The sequence below is a fragment of the Balaenoptera physalus genome (genome assembly GCF_965194825.1).
Source record: "Balaenoptera physalus genome assembly, contig: HAP1_SCAFFOLD_2168, whole genome shotgun sequence".
Classification (NCBI taxonomy): Eukaryota; Metazoa; Chordata; class Mammalia; order Artiodactyla; family Balaenopteridae; genus Balaenoptera; species Balaenoptera physalus.
The window spans coordinates 16,366-35,275 of record NW_028124638.1 but is presented as its reverse complement, the minus strand read 5'-3'; the positions used below and the strand labels follow the sequence as shown (position 1 = coordinate 35,275).

General features: G+C 43.6%; 1 long non-coding RNA gene across 8 annotated transcripts in view; it reads right to left on the bottom strand.

Moving 5' to 3' along the window:
- Positions 1-18,910, bottom strand: part of LOC309654174 — a 59,625-nt gene that overhangs the window by 27,818 nt on the left and 12,897 nt on the right. For 6 of the 8 annotated variants that reach the window (XR_014259961.1, XR_014259962.1, XR_014259963.1 and 3 more), the window contains one exon: positions 1,797-1,944. This is a non-coding gene — a long non-coding RNA (uncharacterized lncRNA). Of the gene's footprint in view, positions 1-1,796; positions 1,945-8,638; positions 8,654-18,889; positions 18,905-18,910 lie in introns of those variants that run through there. The other 2 variants (XR_014259967.1, XR_014259968.1) reach the window with 2 other exon arrangements.

Here is an 18,910-nt window from a genome sequence, read left to right as displayed (position 1 = left end):
TCTAGCACGACTATGTTATCTGGAGTTACTGACCACAGCCAGATCTCCACTTCAGCTCCTTCCTATCCAGGTGTTCTTGAGTGGGACATCACAGGAAGCACTGAAAAGAATTCCTCTTCACTCGGAGACTTTACTCTGGCACTCACTGACCGGCACCCAGCTGCTTCCTCCATGTTTATGGCAGCCCAGTATGATAAAACTTCAGACGCCAATAACATGGTCCCTCTATATCCATCACTTTCTGCCAGGCTTGCTCAGGGAGCACCATCTCAGATTCCAAATCAGGGGCATAGCCGCCTGTCACTTCCCTACCAGGAAGGAAGCCAGGTATATTACTATAACCAAGGCACACTGGGGTCTTCACTGTATGGAGAACTTGGCTCCTGCCCGCAATCCTATGGCTCCGCGTCATACACAGGAAGTAGGGCCTCTGCGCAACCAGAAATGGGAATGGGACTGAAGGAGATTCAGCCCACAAATATCCGACCACCAGCTTCCACCTCTGCAATCTGCCACCCTGTGTCTGCTCAACGCATCACAGAAACAAGTTTTCAAGGTGAGTATACAAACGGCAGAGCAAGTTGAAGAATGAGGTCGGCATTCACAAACGGGGTCAAATCGACAGCTGGGAAGGGGTGTAGAGACAGGTAGAATTTAGATCCTGAGCCTTTAATAACCACTACCTTCTCTCAGTGCTCTCTGTTTTTAGACTCTATGTAAGAACAGCTAGGGCTTCCCTGGTGGCGCCTGCCAATGCAGGGGACACGGCTTCGAGCCCCGGTCTGCGAAGATCCCACATGCCGTGCAGCAACTAAGCGCATGTGCCACAACGACTGAGCCTGCATTCCAGAGCCCGTGAGCCGCAACTACCGAAGCCCACGCGCCTACAGCCCATGCTCCGCAACAAGAGAGGCCACCGCGATGAGAAGCCCGCACACCGCAACCAAGAGTAGACCCCGCTAGCCGCAACTAGAGAAAGCCCGTGCACAGCAATGAGGACCCAGTGCAGCCAAAAAAATAAATACGTAGAATAAATAAGTTCAATCAATCAATCAATCAATCAACGTAAATTAAAAACAAACAAACAAACAAAAAAACAGAACACCTAATGCAGGTGGGAAGGTGGGAGGGACACTGTAAAGGTCATCTATGCTACATGTACAAGAACCCCGAGAGCACACCAATAGGTACCACATTTTTCACTGCTGTAGCCGAGCATTCCCCCTGTACTACCACACTGTAGCACTCCCTTCCCTCGTCTACTGCTACATTCTCTTTGGAAGGTGTTTCAGAACTCTTGTTATGAGAGTGCCAGTTGAACTGTCCTCACTTCCGTCATTTATACCAGGATTTAAGACCTTGTGGTCCGAGATCCTGTCCAGAGAGCAAGCAGGCTAAGACTCTGTCTTTGTTTCTATATTTCATCAGAAAGGGCTCTACCCCCTCTCCTAGTTCATGGTGTGAAGTGTTCTTAGCCTCTCGGGAAAGTGGGGAGAATTCAAAGGACTCTCTATGAGAATGCTAGGCTTTGTAAAACATTTCAGTTTTTTAAAAAGAAGACTCATTTTGTATTGGACTTAACAACAGTCCTACGAGATACAAAGAGAGCCAAGGATCAGTGACATGAAATGATCACCAGTAAGAATTACAACAGTCACCGCTTACCTCGTAGCATAGGGCACACTGTCCATGATCCTTAAGAAGAGTTAGTAGAAATGCCTTGCCCATCTTGCCCCTGAACCCCTTGAAAGGTACACGACTGCTGTGTTGGTGTTTAGGGGGAGCATCTCACTTACCCGGGACTGACTTCTCCCTTGATTCCTCTGTAGTGATGGAGACTTCCCCGCTGATGAAAAATTCCCTGGGATTGCAACCTCCAAGCCAGACCGCTTTCCTATGGAATGACAGAGAACTTCAGAGAACTTGTCAAGATGAAACACCGGTCTGCGGGAGAAAGGGAAGAAGAGAACGATGGAAATCGTTTCTGGGAAACTATTTTTACATTATGTTTTGTTTGTTCCTGGTAAATAAACTGAAATCTTCTTAACATTCAAACAAAATCTAAACCACTAAATTCAACAACACAGGAGTATAACTTTTGAAAAAAATTTCTTTGGCTGCGCAGCATGTGGGATCTTAGCTCCCCAACCAGGGATTGAACCCACGCCTGCTGCATTGGAAGCGCAGAGTCTTCACCACTGGACCACCAGGGAAGTCCCAGGAATAGAACTTTTAAAGGAGAAGGTATAAACCCCTGGGTTATATGAACTGGAGATTTTTAGTAAGAAGTCAATAGATCTTTTGTTAGGCACATTTTATGTTAGGCTGTCTCCCTGCACAGGACGCAGGCGCCTTGAAAATGGAAATCACATCCCTCTATAGTACGTCCCTCTTCTTTCTGCTTTGCAGTTTGCTGCTCCACTTGTTCAACCCCACCTAGTAATAACCTATACTTCCCTTGTTCCTGTTTTCCCATCTGGAAAACAGACAAAAGGCAACCAAACAACGCAAAGGTCTCAACAAATAAGGGATACCCAAAACCAGAGATGGCCAGAACTTCTGTATCCCTCATGAAACCTAGCCCGGTGTTCAATACTTAGGTATCATTAATACATGCGTGTTGACTGAAACAGTTGAAACGCAATTCTTCCACTTCCCAGTTTAGTTTTAGTCCTCATACAAAACCTGATCATCAAATTCCTTAATGCTAGGAATCACAGTGAAAAATAATTTCTCAACTGACTTCTGTCAGATGAGTGAGAACTAAGGTTAATTCAGTGTATCTGAAGCATAGAAAGTGAGGGCAAACGTGGCACAAGATGGGGCTAGAGAAGCAGAGAGGATTCTAGAGCACGCAGAGTCTTAAAGGCCACCAGTGTGTTTTCTATTCTCAAAACAATGTTTGTGAGCGATGTTTATGAGCAATGTTCCAACTTGCTTTGAAGCTTTCTTGTGTGAAGAATGGATTGGAGGGAAACAAGATATATGGACACTAGTTAGGACCTAATCGCAACAGACAGGCAAGTTCAGTATTAGGATGTTGAGGGAGAGCTGACAGATTCCAAAGAAATTCAGGAGATAAACTGAAGCGGGCTTCATGGGGTATGAGATGGAGGAAAGGAAGGTCTTAGGGAATTAAAGGGTTTACTGCACACATGAGCAGAGTCTCAAAATTAATCATTTGAACGTACAGAGGGGGATCGATCTCCCAAATGACACCGGTTAGGAAGCAACGGTACGCCCTGTAGAATTCCTAGAGACAGCACAAATCAACTGTTTCGATGGAAAATTCGGCGGGACCCTTGATTTCCATGGGAATATAGAGAAAAGAGACACTGATCTGGCTTGCAGGTATTTAGGAAGTTGTTAGCCTGACATCACATACTAGTCTCATGTAAGTAGGCCGTCTGAAGTATGAAGCTTAGGGGAAAAACCTTGAAGAAAACTTAAAAGCTTAAGCCACACCTCTATACTACACCACCTTTCACAGTTTCTTCTCAGATAAGCAGCATCCCCATCAGTGAAGAAACTCACATCCCATAATAGGAACAACAGGCCTAAAAATTAAATGTGTGTCTTTGGAGGTCCCATCTATGCGATATCTTCCTGGTACCAAAAAAGTCCCCAGGAAGATCGATCTTTGCACCCCTGAAAGCTTACCACCAAGGAAAATGACTAGGTCCATAGATTTCCTCCCTCAAACCAGCCTACCTCACACATAAATCACTAGCAACTCAGCCCTTAACTCACATTATCACAGTCACAAGAGTGGTTAGGGAGAAAAGCACTAACCAGGGGAACTAACACAGAGGCAATCCAGGCCAAGCTGGGCTGGTGGCAGATATCTGCTCCTTACGCTCGGGTGCATAATGCGACTCACCACAATGCCTTTTTCACAGACCCTTTTTAAAGTTTCTCCACAAAATCCAACAGCTCAAGTTAGCTCATGACGCTTCAAGGTAAACAATCGTCAAGAGAAAAACATGCAATATGTCTTACAATGTTGGATTCCTTACAAATAGGACAAGGAAATAACCATGTAGACAAAACCAGAGCATTTGAAAACATCTGCGTTCTACAAACATACCAGTGAATGCTATAAATAAGGTAATATGACATAAAACAAAATGAAAACTAGATGTGAGACTGTTCTCTTCAGTGTACAGACTTCATGGCAGTTGCTGCACGATCTAGCTACTTATATCTACAACTCTCTGTTCTGTTAATACAAAATGAGGCCCAAGTGTGTCAACTTGTTTCCCACAGAAACCAAAAAACCTACATGCATCTCTTTTCTCCGGTGCCCTTTCACCTTACCTGCTCCCAGTTCTCCACCAATGTCCTCCTCTTTCTCTAATTATTCTCCTCTTCATTGTGCTTGGCCTTGCACCCAAGCATGCAAGACAGAGAGTCCTAGAGGTCCGAGATTCTAGAGGGGCTGTTTGCAAGGGGGAGGAGATTACGGTAACTGCCACACTGTATATACTTCTGTGCAAAGAAAGAGGGACAGTGTTCAGAATGTCTCTCACATATAAAAAGAGCTGGATGGCAGGATACCTGTGTGGCCCAAGGAACTAGAGCTAGCAAATCATGGGCAAAACAATTGCAACCAAAGGCTGGAAGAGGAAAGGTCTGCAACCAGCTCTGTCTCCTAGCTCTCTGGTATTTGCTGCCAATGGGCAGAGTCTATTTCGTGAAGCATCAAGCACTGAAAAGAAGACTCCTGCTGCTGGAAGTTGACAGGAAGGAACATCCAATGCAAGATCAAGGCTTGTCCTAGAAGCAATGCCCATAATGGAAGAAAAAAAAAAAAAAAGAAAGCGGAAGAGAAATGTTAAGTCGCAAGTCCAACCTGGCCCCCAGCCTAGCCCAGCCCAAGGAAGGTAGGAGTCAAGGAGAAGAAACTAAAAGAGAAGAGCCTTGGACCACAACATTCTCCACAGGGTACACTCAACAAACTTCACCCTGCTCTTTAACCAAGTTACAACTGTAATAGTTCAAACTACATGGCTCTTTCCTTCCTAAGGATACTAGTTAAATAAGATCTATATAGCTCTAAGTATATGATACATAAAATAGAATACTCTGTAGAATATAAGTAACTGTTAGTTAATTATATTAATGAACGTCTGTAAGAAATGTTGCAATGATTTCCCTAATGGAAGAGCCTGGGGGAGGTAAATCTGTCTTCTAGGATTTCCTCCCCAGAGCTCAGAAATTGAGGGGTTGTTTTAGCTCTCCTACGCTCTCTTCACCCAAGCCCGCCCTCCTGTTGGGGATCGGACCTCCCTATTGGCTAGCTCATACCTTTCAACTGCCTGCTTTGTGACATCACTCTCCTACCAAACCTACTACCACTTGGTAGAGGTCTTGGGGTTTCCGTGGAGCCGTTTGGACCAGTAACCAGTGACCTTTGTACTGGACACGTGCGCCGTTCAGCTGCAGCCACTCAGACATCCTCTAGTGTTGTCTCCTCATCCCTTGTACCTGCAGTTGATGTCTCCTCTTCTCTGACCATGTCAGGTAAGAAAAGAAACTTTGGAAAGTTTTGCGTTCGATTTCTTGTGCCCCTAAATTGAGGAGGAGATTCAAAATAGCGTGGAATAATGAGGGAAAGTATTGAACTACAAGTCTGGAGACCTAATTTCAGTTTTGACTTTGACGTTTACTGTCTGTGTGACTTTGGACAAATCACTGACTGCCTCACAAAGCCTGCTGCTTTCCTTATCTGTTACGTTAGGATACCACATTGGGTTGATCACTCTGATCCCCTTCTTTTCCAATATTGAGCCTTAAAGGGTACCCATGTAGAAAATGAAATCAGAGACTTCTCAAAAGAGTGTTTCAACAGAAACATAGAAAAGCCAGGTGACACAGAAAACTAGCGATATATACCAAGATGTTTCATCTCCAATGGTCTCCCTCCACTAGTATTTCGACTAGTTGAAAAGAGAGAATAGGGAGAGAGGATGGAGAGTACTGGGCTATATAGGGAGGCACAGAGTCAAACGTAAGCAAGTTTAGGATTGTTTTCATTAGCACAGGCCAACAGGAACCAAGAGATGGGAAAAAAATATAAGAATGAAGAGGGAAAGCATAGAGGAGCTCTCAAGAAAGAGGCAGTTTGCCATGGAATGTTGATGGGAGCCAAAGATTTTAAATTAAAGCAGAAACAGCACAGAGGGAAATCTGCTCAGAGCAGGGCAAAACAAAGCTGATGGTAGCAAATCCTTACATTAACAGACTAAGAAGGAAAGTAAGGCCAGAACAGGGGATCACCAGGAAGGGCAGCCTATCAGAAAAGTCATACTCCGTTTTCTTTCTTTTATTGCCTCTCTGAATACAGCTGGCACTTGACAGTTTGGAATAGAAACATTTTAGAAGTATGTTTTAGAAATGATGCTTCCTAGAAACCAGAAACCAAAGTGGTTATCTAGGGGGCTGCTTTTCAGTGTTCTATTCTTTCTAATTTTTAAACTAGGTAGACATTTGACCAATTAAACATTTTAAATGATATCTTCTACATTGAATCAGAAGGACTATTTCCTTTGTGTGATATGTAGCTTCTAAGGCAAGGTTGCTTTTCAATTTTTACAGTTATTTCCTTCCTAACACAGAGAGCACATTGATCAACAGCCATCGTTCGCTTGTAGATCTTAGCTACCGGAGAAGAAAAAGAAAAAGTCAAGCCCCCACATCTCTAATTCCCCATTTAGGGAATTCCCTGGCGGTCCAGCGCTTAGGACTCGGTGCTTTCACGGCCAGGGCCACGCGGCGCGGCAAAAGAAAAAAAGAAAACACAAACATCCACGTTTATCTAAAACAATGTTGTGGAGTCCTTTGGATTTTCTTACATTTGAAAATCTTTTTTAATTGGATTCTAGGGATGATGGTTTTTTGAGGTCTTGGGATGTCATCTTCTTGGATGTGGAAGATGATTCTAAGTTCTAGGATAAATACAAAAACCTTCTTGATACTTTTTAAGCTTCCTTTCTGCTTATTATATGAGTTATATTCATGGAAAGATATATTTCTCCTAGGCTTAATACCTGTTACTTGCTGGGTAAAAATATGAATGAGCACAATAATGAAACTCTTTTACACTTACTATTTTGCTGTCTGCTTTGTACCGGTTTTCATTGAAATACTTGTCTATATATGTTGTGGCTACCTATACATTCACATTTGTTGCATTCTGTTGCTTGTTGTGCATTTTTTACTGATTTATCGTCTCTGTCTGTATGCATTGGCTAGGAATTCATTCACCTCTATCACCTCCATCGTGTTTTTTGGTTAATAGTATTCACTAAAATAGAGTGGGCAAAATTCACTTTCATAATATTGCATGTATGGTACAGAATGTCATTTGTTAGTAAATTCATTAGGCTTTGATACTTGCCCACATACCCCAGTTTTCATTAATATCTATGGATTTCTTTTTCGTTACGTAACATGTTTTTCATGATTTTTCTTTGTCTTTCTAGAACTTATTGTATCTTCCTCCATATAAATCATACGCAATAGATCAGCTTATTCATCTATTAATTATTACTGCTATTATTATTGGTGGTGGTGTTATAACCACTTTATAGATGAGTAATCTGAAGTAATCAGATAACTTTTCTCTTTCCAAAAGCACTTAAGAAATCCACTTTCGGGTAATCATTTTGAGGTAGGATGAGAAACCAGGCTTGAAGAGGGCAAACATGACTCTTTCAGTTCACCAATTGGACTGAGCTATACGTCAACTCTAGGTAATAGCGTGGGAACTGCACAAGCAAAGGGAGACACTGAAGATGACAATGGTAATGGCCGTACTGTTTTCTAATGGACAAAAAAAATGCTTATATTATAAGTTCTATTTCTCCTGCTTTCTGGCACTATCATGCTCAGAGTGGAGTCCTGGCAAGGAAGTCAGGATACTTAGGTTCTGAAACCTGGTAATGACACTAACATAATGAGAGAACCTGAACAAGTCAACCCGACCTCTCTGAGCCTCAGTTTCCTTACTCGTGAAATGAGACTGAAAAAAGAGAAAGTTCTCTAAGGGCCTCCTAGTTCTAAAATGCTTCCAGTCTAGGAAATAGCATAGAAGTCAATACGAGTGCAGGCTGAAGGGAAAGACAGGGCAGGGAGAAGGTTGCTTCCAGCCTAGAGAACAATGTCTGAACCATACCACTTGGCTCTTCTGCCCATCTGTGCCCAAGATGGGAGCACAGGCAGTTAATACAGAAGAGTGGAAAACTGCTCAGTCCTTACAGCCATCATTAACTGTCTGATTTTGGGTTTCTCAGGAAGGGTCGATAGTAGAGGTGTCCTGAGAGCAAGAACCTTAAGATAATGCTGTTCCTCAAACGTAGTGAGAATTTCTCAACCTCCCTGAGTTTTTCATGACCCTCTTGTTCTTACAGAAAATTTCCAAAATCCATCTCTACTTGGAACTCTAAATTCTCTGCAGCATTCTCTTCCTGTGGTGAGCAATGCAACTTCCCTAACACGAAGTGTCTGCAACTTCTCCAGAGTCTCTGCCCCTGCCGTCAGTTCGGCATCGGCTACCGGTACCTCTTTCCAGACACTCATGGGTAGTGCCTACCTTTACCAACATTCCAGCACGACTATGTTATCTGGAGTTACTGACCACAGCCAGATCTCCACTTCAGCTCCTTCCTATCCAGGTGTTCTTGAGTGGGACATCACAGGAAGCACTGAAAAGAATTCCTCTTCACTCGGAGACTTTACTCTGGCACTCACTGACCGGCACCCAGCTGCTTCCTCCATGTTTATGGCAGCCCAGTATGATAAAACTTCAGACGCCAATAACATGGTCCCTCTATATCCATCACTTTCTGCCAGGCTTGCTCAGGGAGCACCATCTCAGATTCCAAATCAGGGGCATAGCCGCCTGTCACTTCCCTACCAGGAAGGAAGCCAGGTATATTACTATAACCAAGGCACACTGGGGTCTTCACTGTATGGAGAACTTGGCTCCTGCCCGCAATCCTATGGCTCCGCGTCATACACAGGAAGTAGGGCCTCTGCGCAACCAGAAATGGGAATGGGACTGAAGGAGATTCAGCCCGCAAATATCCGACCACCAGCTTCCACCTCTGCAATCTGCCACCCTGTGTCTGCTCAACGCATCACAGAAACAAGTTTTCAAGGTGAGTATACAAACGGCAGAGCAAGTTGAAGAATGAGGTCGGCATTCACAAACGGGGTCAAATCGACAGCTGGGAAGGGGTGTAGAGACAGGTAGAATTTAGATCCTGAGCCTTTAATAATCACTACCTTCTCTCAGTGCTCTCTGTTTTTAGACTCTATGTAAGAACAGCTAGGGCTTCCCTGGTGGCGCCTGCCAATGCAGGGGACACGGCTTCGAGCCCCGGTCTGCGAAGATCCCACATGCCGTGCTGCAACTAAGCGCATGTGCCACAACGACTGAGCCTGCATTCCAGAGCCCGTGAGCCGCAACTACCGAAGCCCACGCGCCTACAGCCCATGCTCCGCAACAAGAGAGGCCACCGCGATGAGAAGCCCGCACACCGCAACCAAGAGTAGACCCCGCTAGCCGCAACTAGAGAAAGCCCGTGCACAGCAATGAGGACCCAGTGCAGCCAAAAAAATAAATACGTAGAATAAATAAGTTCAATCAATCAATCAATCAATAAACGTAAATTAAAAACAAACAAACAAACAAAAAAACAGAACACCTAATGCAGGTGGGAAGGTGGGAGGGACACTGTAAAGGTCATCTATGCTACATGTACAAGAACCCCGAGAGCACACCAATAGGTACCACATTTTTCACTGCTGTAGCCGAGCATTCCCCCTGTACTACCACACTGTAGCACTCCCTTCCCTCGTCTACCGCTACAGTCTCTTTGGAAGGTGTTTCAGAACTCTTGTTATGAGAGTGCCAGTTGAACTGTCCTCACTTCCGTCATTTATACCAGGATTTAAGACCTTGTGGTCCGAGATCCTGTCCAGAGAGCAAGCAGGCTAAGACTCTGTCTTTGTTTCTATATTTCATCAGAAAGGGCTCTACCCCCTCTCCTAGTTCATGGTGTGAAGTGTTCTTAGCCTCTCGGGAAAGTGGGGAGAATTCAAAGGACTCTCTATGAGAATGCTAGGCTTTGTAAAACATTTCAGTTTTTTAAAAAGAAGACTCATTTTGTATTGGACTTAACAACAGTCCTATGAGATACAAAGAGAGCCAAGGATCAGTGACATGAAATGATCACCAGTAAGAATTACAACAGTCACCGCTTACCTCGTAGCATAGGGCACACTGTCCATGATCCTTAAGAAGAGTTAGTAGAAATGCCTTGCCCATCTTGCCCCTGAACCCCTTGAAAGGTACACGACTGCTGTGTTGGTGTTTAGGGGGAGCATCTCACTTAGCCGGGACTGACTTCAACCTTGATTCCTCTGTAGTGATGGAGACTTCCCCGCTGATGAAAAATTCCCTGGGATTGCAACCTCCAAGCCAGACCGCTTTCCTATGGAATGACAGAGAACTTCAGAGAACTTGTCAAGATGAAACACCAGTCAGTCTGCGGGAGAAAGGGAAGAAGAGAACGATGGAAATCGTTTCTGGGAAACTATTTTTACATTATGTTTTGTTTGTTCCTGGTAAATAAACTGAAATCTTCTTAACATTCAAACAAAATCTAAACCACTAAATTCAACAACACAGGAGTATAACTTTTGAAAAAAATTTCTTTGGCTGCGCAGCATGTGGGATCTTAGCTCCCCAACCAGGGATTGAACCCACGCCTGCTGCATTGGAAGCGCAGAGTCTTCACCACTGGACCACCAGGGAAGTCCCAGGAATAGAACTTTTAAAGGAGAAGGTATAAACCCCTGGGTTATATGAACTGGAGATTTTTAGTAAGAAGTCAATAGATCTTTTGTTAGGCACATTTTATGTTAGGCTGTCTCCCTGCACAGGACGCAGGCGCCTTGAAAATGGAAATCACATCCCTCTATAGTACGTCCCTCTTCTTTCTGCTTTGCAGTTTGCTGCTCCACTTGTTCAACCCCACCTAGTAATAACCTATACTTCCCTTGTTCCTGTTTTCCCATCTGGAAAACAGACAAAAGGCAACCAAACAACGCAAAGGTCTCAACAAATAAGGGATACCCAAAACCAGAGATGGCCAGAACTTCTGTATCCCTCATGAAACCTAGCCCGGTGTTCAATACTTAGGTATCATTAATACATGCGTGTTGACTGAAACAGTTGAAACGCAATTCTTCCACTTCCCAGTTTAGTTTTAGTCCTCATACAAAACCTGATCATCAAATTCCTTAATGCTAGGAATCACAGTGAAAAATAATTTCTCAACTGACTTCTGTCAGATGAGTGAGAACTAAGGTTAATTCAGTGTATCTGAAGCATAGAAAGTGAGGGCAAACGTGGCACAAGATGGGGCTAGAGAAGCAGAGAGGATTCTAGAGCACGCAGAGTCTTAAAGGCCACCAGTGTGTTTTCTATTCTCAAAACAATGTTTGTGAGCGATGTTTATGAGCAATGTTCCAACTTGCTTTGAAGCTTTCTTGTGTGAAGAATGGATTGGAGGGAAACAAGATATATGGACACTAGTTAGGACCTAATCGCAACAGACAGGCAAGTTCAGTATTAGGATGTTGAGGGAGAGCTGACAGATTCCAAAGAAATTCAGGAGATAAACTGAGGCGGGCTTAATGGGGTATGAGATGGAGGAAAGGAAGGTCTTAGGGAATTAAAGGGTTTACTGCACACATGAGCAGAGTCTCAAAATTAATCATTTGAACGTACAGAGGGGGATCTCCCAAATGACACCGGTTAGGAAGCAACGGTACGCCCTTTAGAATTCCTAGAGACAGCACAAATCAACTGTTTCGATGGAAAATTCGGCGGGACCCTTGATTTCCATGGGAATATAGAGAAAAGAGACACTGATCTGGCTTGCAGGTATTTAGGAAGTTGTTAGCCTGACATCACATACTAGTCTCATGTAAGTAGGCCGTCTGAAGTATGAAGCTTAGGGGAAAAACCTTGAAGAAAACTTAAAAGCTTAAGCCACACCTCTATACTACACCACCTTTCACAGTTTCTTCTCAGATAAGCAGCATCCCCATCAGTGAAGAAACTCACATCTCATAATAGGAACAACAGGCCTAAAAATTAAATGTGTGTCTTTGGAGGTCCCATCTATGCGATATCTTCCTGGTACCAGAAAAGTCCCCAGGAAGATCGATCTTTGCACCCCTGAAAGCTTACCACCAAGGAAAATGACTAGGTCCATAGATTTCCTCCCTCAAACCAGCCTACCTCACACATAAATCACTAGCAACTCAGCCCTTAACTCACATTATCACAGTCACAAGAGTGGTTAGGGAGAAAAGCACTAACCAGGGGAACTAACACAGAGGCAATCCAGGCCAAGCTGGGCTGGTGGCAGATATCTGCTCCTTACGCTCGGGTGCATAATGCGACTCACCACAATGCCTTTTTCACAGACCCTTTTTAAAGTTTCTCCACAAAATCCAACAGCTCAAGGTAGCTCATGACGCTTCAAGGTAAACAATCGTCAAGAGAAAAACATGCAATATGTCTTACAATGTTGGATTCCTTACAAATAGGACAAGGAAATAACCATGTAGACAAAACCAGAGCATTTGAAAACATCTGCGTTCTACAAACATACCAGTGAATGCTATAAATAAGGTAATATGACATAAAACAAAATGAAAACTAGATGTGAGACTGTTCTCTTCAGTGTACAGACTTCATGGCAGTTGCTGCACGATCTAGCTACTTATATCTACAACTCTCTGTTCTGTTAATACAAAATGAGGCCCAAGTGTGTCAACTTGTTTCCCACAGAAACCAAAAAACCTACATGCATCTCTTTTCTCCGGTGCCCTTTCACCTTACCTGCTCCCAGTTCTCCACCAATGTCCTCCTCTTTCTCTAATTATTCTCCTCTTCATTGTGCTTGGCCTTGCACCCAAGCATGCAAGACAGAGAGTCCTAGAGGTCCGAGATTCTAGAGGGGCTGTTTGCAAGGGGGAGGAGATTACGGTAACTGCCACACTGTATATACTTCTGTGCAAAGAAAGAGGGACAGTGTTCAGAATGTCTCTCACATATAAAAAGAGCTGGATGGCAGGATACCTGTGTGGCCCAAGGAACTAGAGCTAGCAAATCATGGGCAAAACAATTGCAACCAAAGGCTGGAAGAGGAAAGGTCTGCAACCAGCTCTGTCTCCTGGCTCTCTGGTATTTGCTGCCAATGGGCAGAGTCTATTTCGTGAAGCATCAAGCACTGAAAAGAAGACTCCTGCTGCTGGAAGTTGACAGGAAGGAACATCCAATGCAAGACCAAGGCTTGTCCTAGAAGCAATGCCCATAATGGAAGAAAAAAAAAAAAAAAGAAAGCGGAAGAGAAATGTTAAGTCGCAAGTCCAACCTGGCCCCCAGCCTAGCCCAGCCCAAGGAAGGTAGGAGTCAAGGAGAAGAAACTAAAAGAGAAGAGCCTTGGACCACAACATTCTCCACAGGGTACACTCAACAAACTTCACCCTGCTCTTTAACCAAGTTACAACTGTAATAGTTCAAACTACATGGCTCTTTCCTTCCTAAGGATACTAGTTAAATAAGATCTATATAGCTCTAAGTATATGATACATAAAATAGAATACTCTGTAGAATATAAGTAACTGTTAGTTAATTATATTAATGAACGTCTGTAAGAAATGTTGCAATGATTTCCCTAATGGAAGAGCCTGGGGGAGGTAAATCTGTCTTCTAGGATTTCCTCCCCAGAGCTCAGAAATTGAGGGGTTGTTTTAGCTCTCCTACGCTCTCTTCACCCAAGCCCGCCCTCCTGTTGGGGATCGGACCTCCCTATTGGCTAGCTCATACCTTTCAACTGCCTGCTTTGTGACATCACTCTCCTACCAAACCTACTACCACTTGGTAGAGGTCTTGGGGTTTCCGTGGAGCCGTTTGGACCAGTAACCAGTGACCTTTGTACTGGACACGTGCGCCGTTCAGCTGCAGCCACTCAGACATCCTCTAGTGTTGTCTCCTCATCCCTTGTACCTGCAGTTGATGTCTCCTCTTCTCTGACCATGTCAGGTAAGAAAAGAAACTTTGGAAAGTTTTGCGTTCGATTTCTTTTGCCCCTAAATTGAGGAGGAGATTCAAAATAGCGTGGAATAATGAGGGAAAGTATTGAACTACAAGTCTGGAGACCTAATTTCAGTTTTGACTTTGACGTTTACTGTCTGTGTGACTTTGGACAAATCACTGACTGCCTCACAAAGCCTGCTGCTTTCCTTATCTGTTACGTTAGGATACCACATTGGGTTGATCACTCTGATCCCCTTCTTTTCCAATATTGAGCCTTAAAGGGTACCCATGTAGAAAATGAAATCAGAGACTTCTCAAAAGAGTGTTTCAACAGAAACATAGAAAAGCCAGGTGACACAGAAAACTAGCGATATATATACCAAGATGTTTCATCTCCAATGGTCTCCCTCCACTAGTATTTCGACTAGTTGAAAAGAGAGAATAGGGAGAGAGGATGGAGAGTACTGGGCTATATAGGGAGGCACAGAGTCAAACGTAAGCAAGTTTAGGATTGTTTTCATTAGCACAGGCCAACAGGAACCAAGAGATGGGAAAAAAATATAAGAATGAAGAGGGAAAGCATAGAGGAGCTCTCAAGAAAGAGGCAGTTTGCCATGGAATGTTGATGGGAGCCAAAGATTTTAAATTAAAGCAGAAACAGCACAGAGGGAAATCTGCTCAGAGCAGGGCAAAACAAAGCTGATGGTAGCAAATCCTTACATTAACAGACTAAGAAGGAAAGTAAGGCCAGAACAGGGGATCACCAGGAAAGGCAGCCTATCAGAAAAGTCATACTCCGTTTTCTTTCTTTTATTGCCTCTCTGAATACAGCTGGCACTTGACAGTTTGGAATAGAAACATTTTAGAAGTATGTTTTAGAAATGATGCTTCCTAGAAACCAGAAACCAAAGTGGTTATCTAGGGGGCTGCTTTTCAGTGTTCTATTCTTTCTAATTTTTAAACTAGGTAGACATTTGACCAATTAAACATTTTAAATGATATCTTCTACGTTGAATCAGAAGGACTATTTCCTTTGTGTGATATGTAGCTTCTAAGGCAAGGTTGCTTTTCATTTTTACAGTTATTTCCTTCCTAACACAGAGAGCACATTGATCAACAGCCATCGTTCGCTTGTAGATCTTAGCTACCGAAGAAGAAAAAGAAAAAGTCAAGCCCCACATCTCTAATTCCCCATTTAGGGAATTCCCTGGCGGTCCAGCGCTTAGGACTCGGTGCTTTCACGGCCAGGGCCACGCGGCGCGGCAAAAGAAAAAAAGAAAACACAAACATCCACATTTATCTAAAACAATATTGTGGAGTCCTTTGGATTTTCTTACATTTGAAAATTTTTTTTAATTGGATTCTAGGGATGATGGTTTTTTGAGGTCTTGGGATGTCATCTTCTTGGATGTGGAAGATGATTCTAAGTTCTAGGATAAATACAAAAACCTTCTTGATACTTTTTAAGCTTCCTTTCTGCTTATTATATGAGTTATATTCATGGACAGATATATTTCTCCTAGGTTTAATACCTGTTACTTGCTGGGTAAAAATATGAATGAGCACAATAATGAAACTCTTTTACACTTACTATTTTGCTGTCTGCTTTGTACCGGTTTTCATTGAAATACTTGTCTATATATGTTGTGGCTACCTATACATTCACATTTGTTGCATTCTGTTGCTTGTTATGCATTTTTTACTGATTTATCGTCTCTGTCTGTATGCATTGGCTAGGAATTCATTCACCTCTATCACCTCCATCGTGTTTTTTGGTTAATAGTATTCACTAAAATAGAGTGGGCAAAATTCACTTTCATAATATTGCATGTATGGTACAGAATGTCATTTGTTAGTAAATTCATTAGGCTTTGATACTTGCCCACATACCCCAGTTTTCATTAATATCTATGGATTTCTTTTTCGTTACGTAACATGTTTTTCATGATTTTTCTTTGTCTTTCTAGAACTTATTGTATCTTCCTCCATATAAATCATACGCAATAGATCAGCTTATTCATCTATTAATTATTACTGCTATTATTATTGGTGGTGGTGTTATAACCACTTTATAGATGAGTAATCTGAAGTAATCAGATAACTTTTCTCTTTCCAAAAGCACTTAAGAAATCCACTTTCGGGTAATCATTTTGAGGTAGGATGAGAAACCAGGCTTGAAGAGGGCAAAAATGACTCTTTCAGTTCACCAGTTGGACTGAGCTATACGTCAACTCTAGGTAATAGCGTGGGAACTGCACAAGCAAAGGGAGACACTGAAGATGACAATGGTAATGGCCGTACTGTTTTCTAATGGACAAAAAAAATGCTTATATTATAAGTTCTATTTCTCCTGCTTTCTGGCACTATCATGCTCAGAGTGGAGTCCTGGCAAGGAAGTCAGGATACTTAGGTTCTGAAACCTGGTAATGACACTAACATAATGAGAGAACTTGAACAAGTCAACCCGACCTCTCTGAGCCTCAGTTTCCTTACTCATGAAATGAGACTGAGAAAATAGAAGTTCTCTAAGGGCCTCCTAGTTCTAAAATGCTTCCAGTCTAGGAAATAGCATAGAAGTCAATACGAGTGCAGGCTGAAGGGAAAGACAGGGCAGGGAGAAGGTTGCTTCCAGCCTAGACAACAACGTCTGAACCATACCACTTGGTTCTTCTGCCCATCTGTGCCCAAGATGGGAGCACAGGCAGTTAATACAGAAGAGTGGAAAACTGCTCAGTCCTTACAGCCATCATTAACTGTCTGATTTTGGGTTTCTCAGGAAGGATTGATAGTACAGGTGTCCTGAGAGCAAGAACCTTAAGATAATGCTGTTCCTCAAACGTAGTGAGAATTTCTCAACCTCCCTGAGTTTTTCATGTCCCTCTTGTTCTTACAGAAAATTTCCAAAATCCATCTCTACTTGGAACTCTTAAGTTCTCTGCAGCATTCTCTTCCCGTGGTGAGCAATGCAACTTCCCTAACACGAAGTGTCTGCAACTTCTCCAGAGTCTCTGCCCCTGCCGTCAGTTCGGCATCGGCTACTGGTACCCCTTTCCAGACACTCATGGATGGGTAGTGCCTACCTTTACCAACATTCTAGCACGACTATGTTATCTGGAGTTACTGACCACAGCCAGATCTCCACTTCAGCTCCTTCCTATCCAGGTGTTCTTGAGTGGGACATCACAGGAAGCACTGAAAAGAATTCCTCTTCACTCGGAGACTTTACTCTGGCACTCACTGACCGGCACCCAGCTGCTTCCTCCATGTTTATGGCAGCCCAGTATGATAAAACTTCAGACGCCAATAACATGGTCCCTCTATATCCATCACTTTCTGCCAGGCTTGCTCAGGGAGCACCATCTCAGATTCCAAATCAGGGGCATAGCCGCCTGTCACTTCCCTACCAGGAAGGAAGCCAGGTATATTACTACAACCAAGGCACACTGGGGTCTTTACTGTATGGAGAACTTGGCTCCTGCCCGCAGTCCTATGGCTCTGTGCCATACACAGGGAGTAGGGCCTCTGTGCAACCAGAAATGGGAATGGGACTAAAGGAGATTCAGCCCACAAATATCCGACCACCAGCTTCCACCTCTGCAACCTGCCACCCTGTGTCTGCTCAACGCATCACAGAAACAAGTTTTCAAGGTGAGTATACAAACGGCAGAGAAAGTTGAAGAATGAGGTCGGCATTCACAAATGGGGTCAAATCGACAGCTGGGAAGTGGTGTAGAGACAGGTAGAATTTAGATCCTGAGCCTTCAGTAACCACTACCTTCGCTCAGTGCCCTCTGTTTTTAGACTCTATATAAGAACACCTAGGCTTCCCTGGTGGCGCCGTGGTTAAGAATCCGCCTGCCAATGCAATGCGGGGGACACGGGTTCGAGCCCCGGTCTGCGAAGATCCGACATGCCGTGGAGCAACTAAGCCCATGTGCCACAACGACTGAGCCTGCATTCTAGAGCCCATGAGCCGCAACGACCGAAGCCCACGCGCCTAGAGCGCATGCTCCGCAACAAGAGACGCCACCGCGATGAGAAGCCCGCACACCGCAACCAAGAGAAGCCCCCGCTAGCCGCCAACTAGAGAAAGCCCGTGCACAGCAATGAAGACCCAGTGCAGCCAAAAAAATAAATACGTAGAATAAATAAGTTCAAACAATAAATAAATAAACATAAATTAAAAAAAAAAAAAAAACAAGAACACCTAATGCAGGTGGGAAGGTGGGAGGGACACTGTAAAGGTCATCTATGCTACATGTACGAGAACCCCGAGAGCACACCAATAGGTACCACATTTTTCACTGCTGTAGCCGAGCATTCCCCCTGTACTACCACACTGTAGCACTCCCTTCCCTCGTCTACTGCTACAGTCTCTTTGGAAGGTGTCTCAGAACTCTTGTTATGAGAGTGCCAGTTGAAGTGTCCTCACTTCCGTCATTTATACCAGGATTTAAGACCTTGTGGTCCGAGATCCTGTCCAGAGAGCAAGCAGGCTAAGACTCTGTCTTTGTTTCTGTATTTCATCAGAAAGGGCTCTACCCCCTCTCCTAGTTCATGGTGTGAAGTGTTCTTAGCCTCTCGGGAAAGTGGGGAGAATTGAAAGGACTCTATATGAGAATGCTAGGCTTTGTAAAACATTTCAGTTGTTTAAAAAGAAGACTCATTTTGTATTGGACTTACAACAGTCCTATGAGATACAAAGAGAGCCAAGGATCAGTGACATGAAATGATCACCAGTTAAGCATTACAACAGTCACCGCTTACCTCGTAGCATAGGGCACTGTC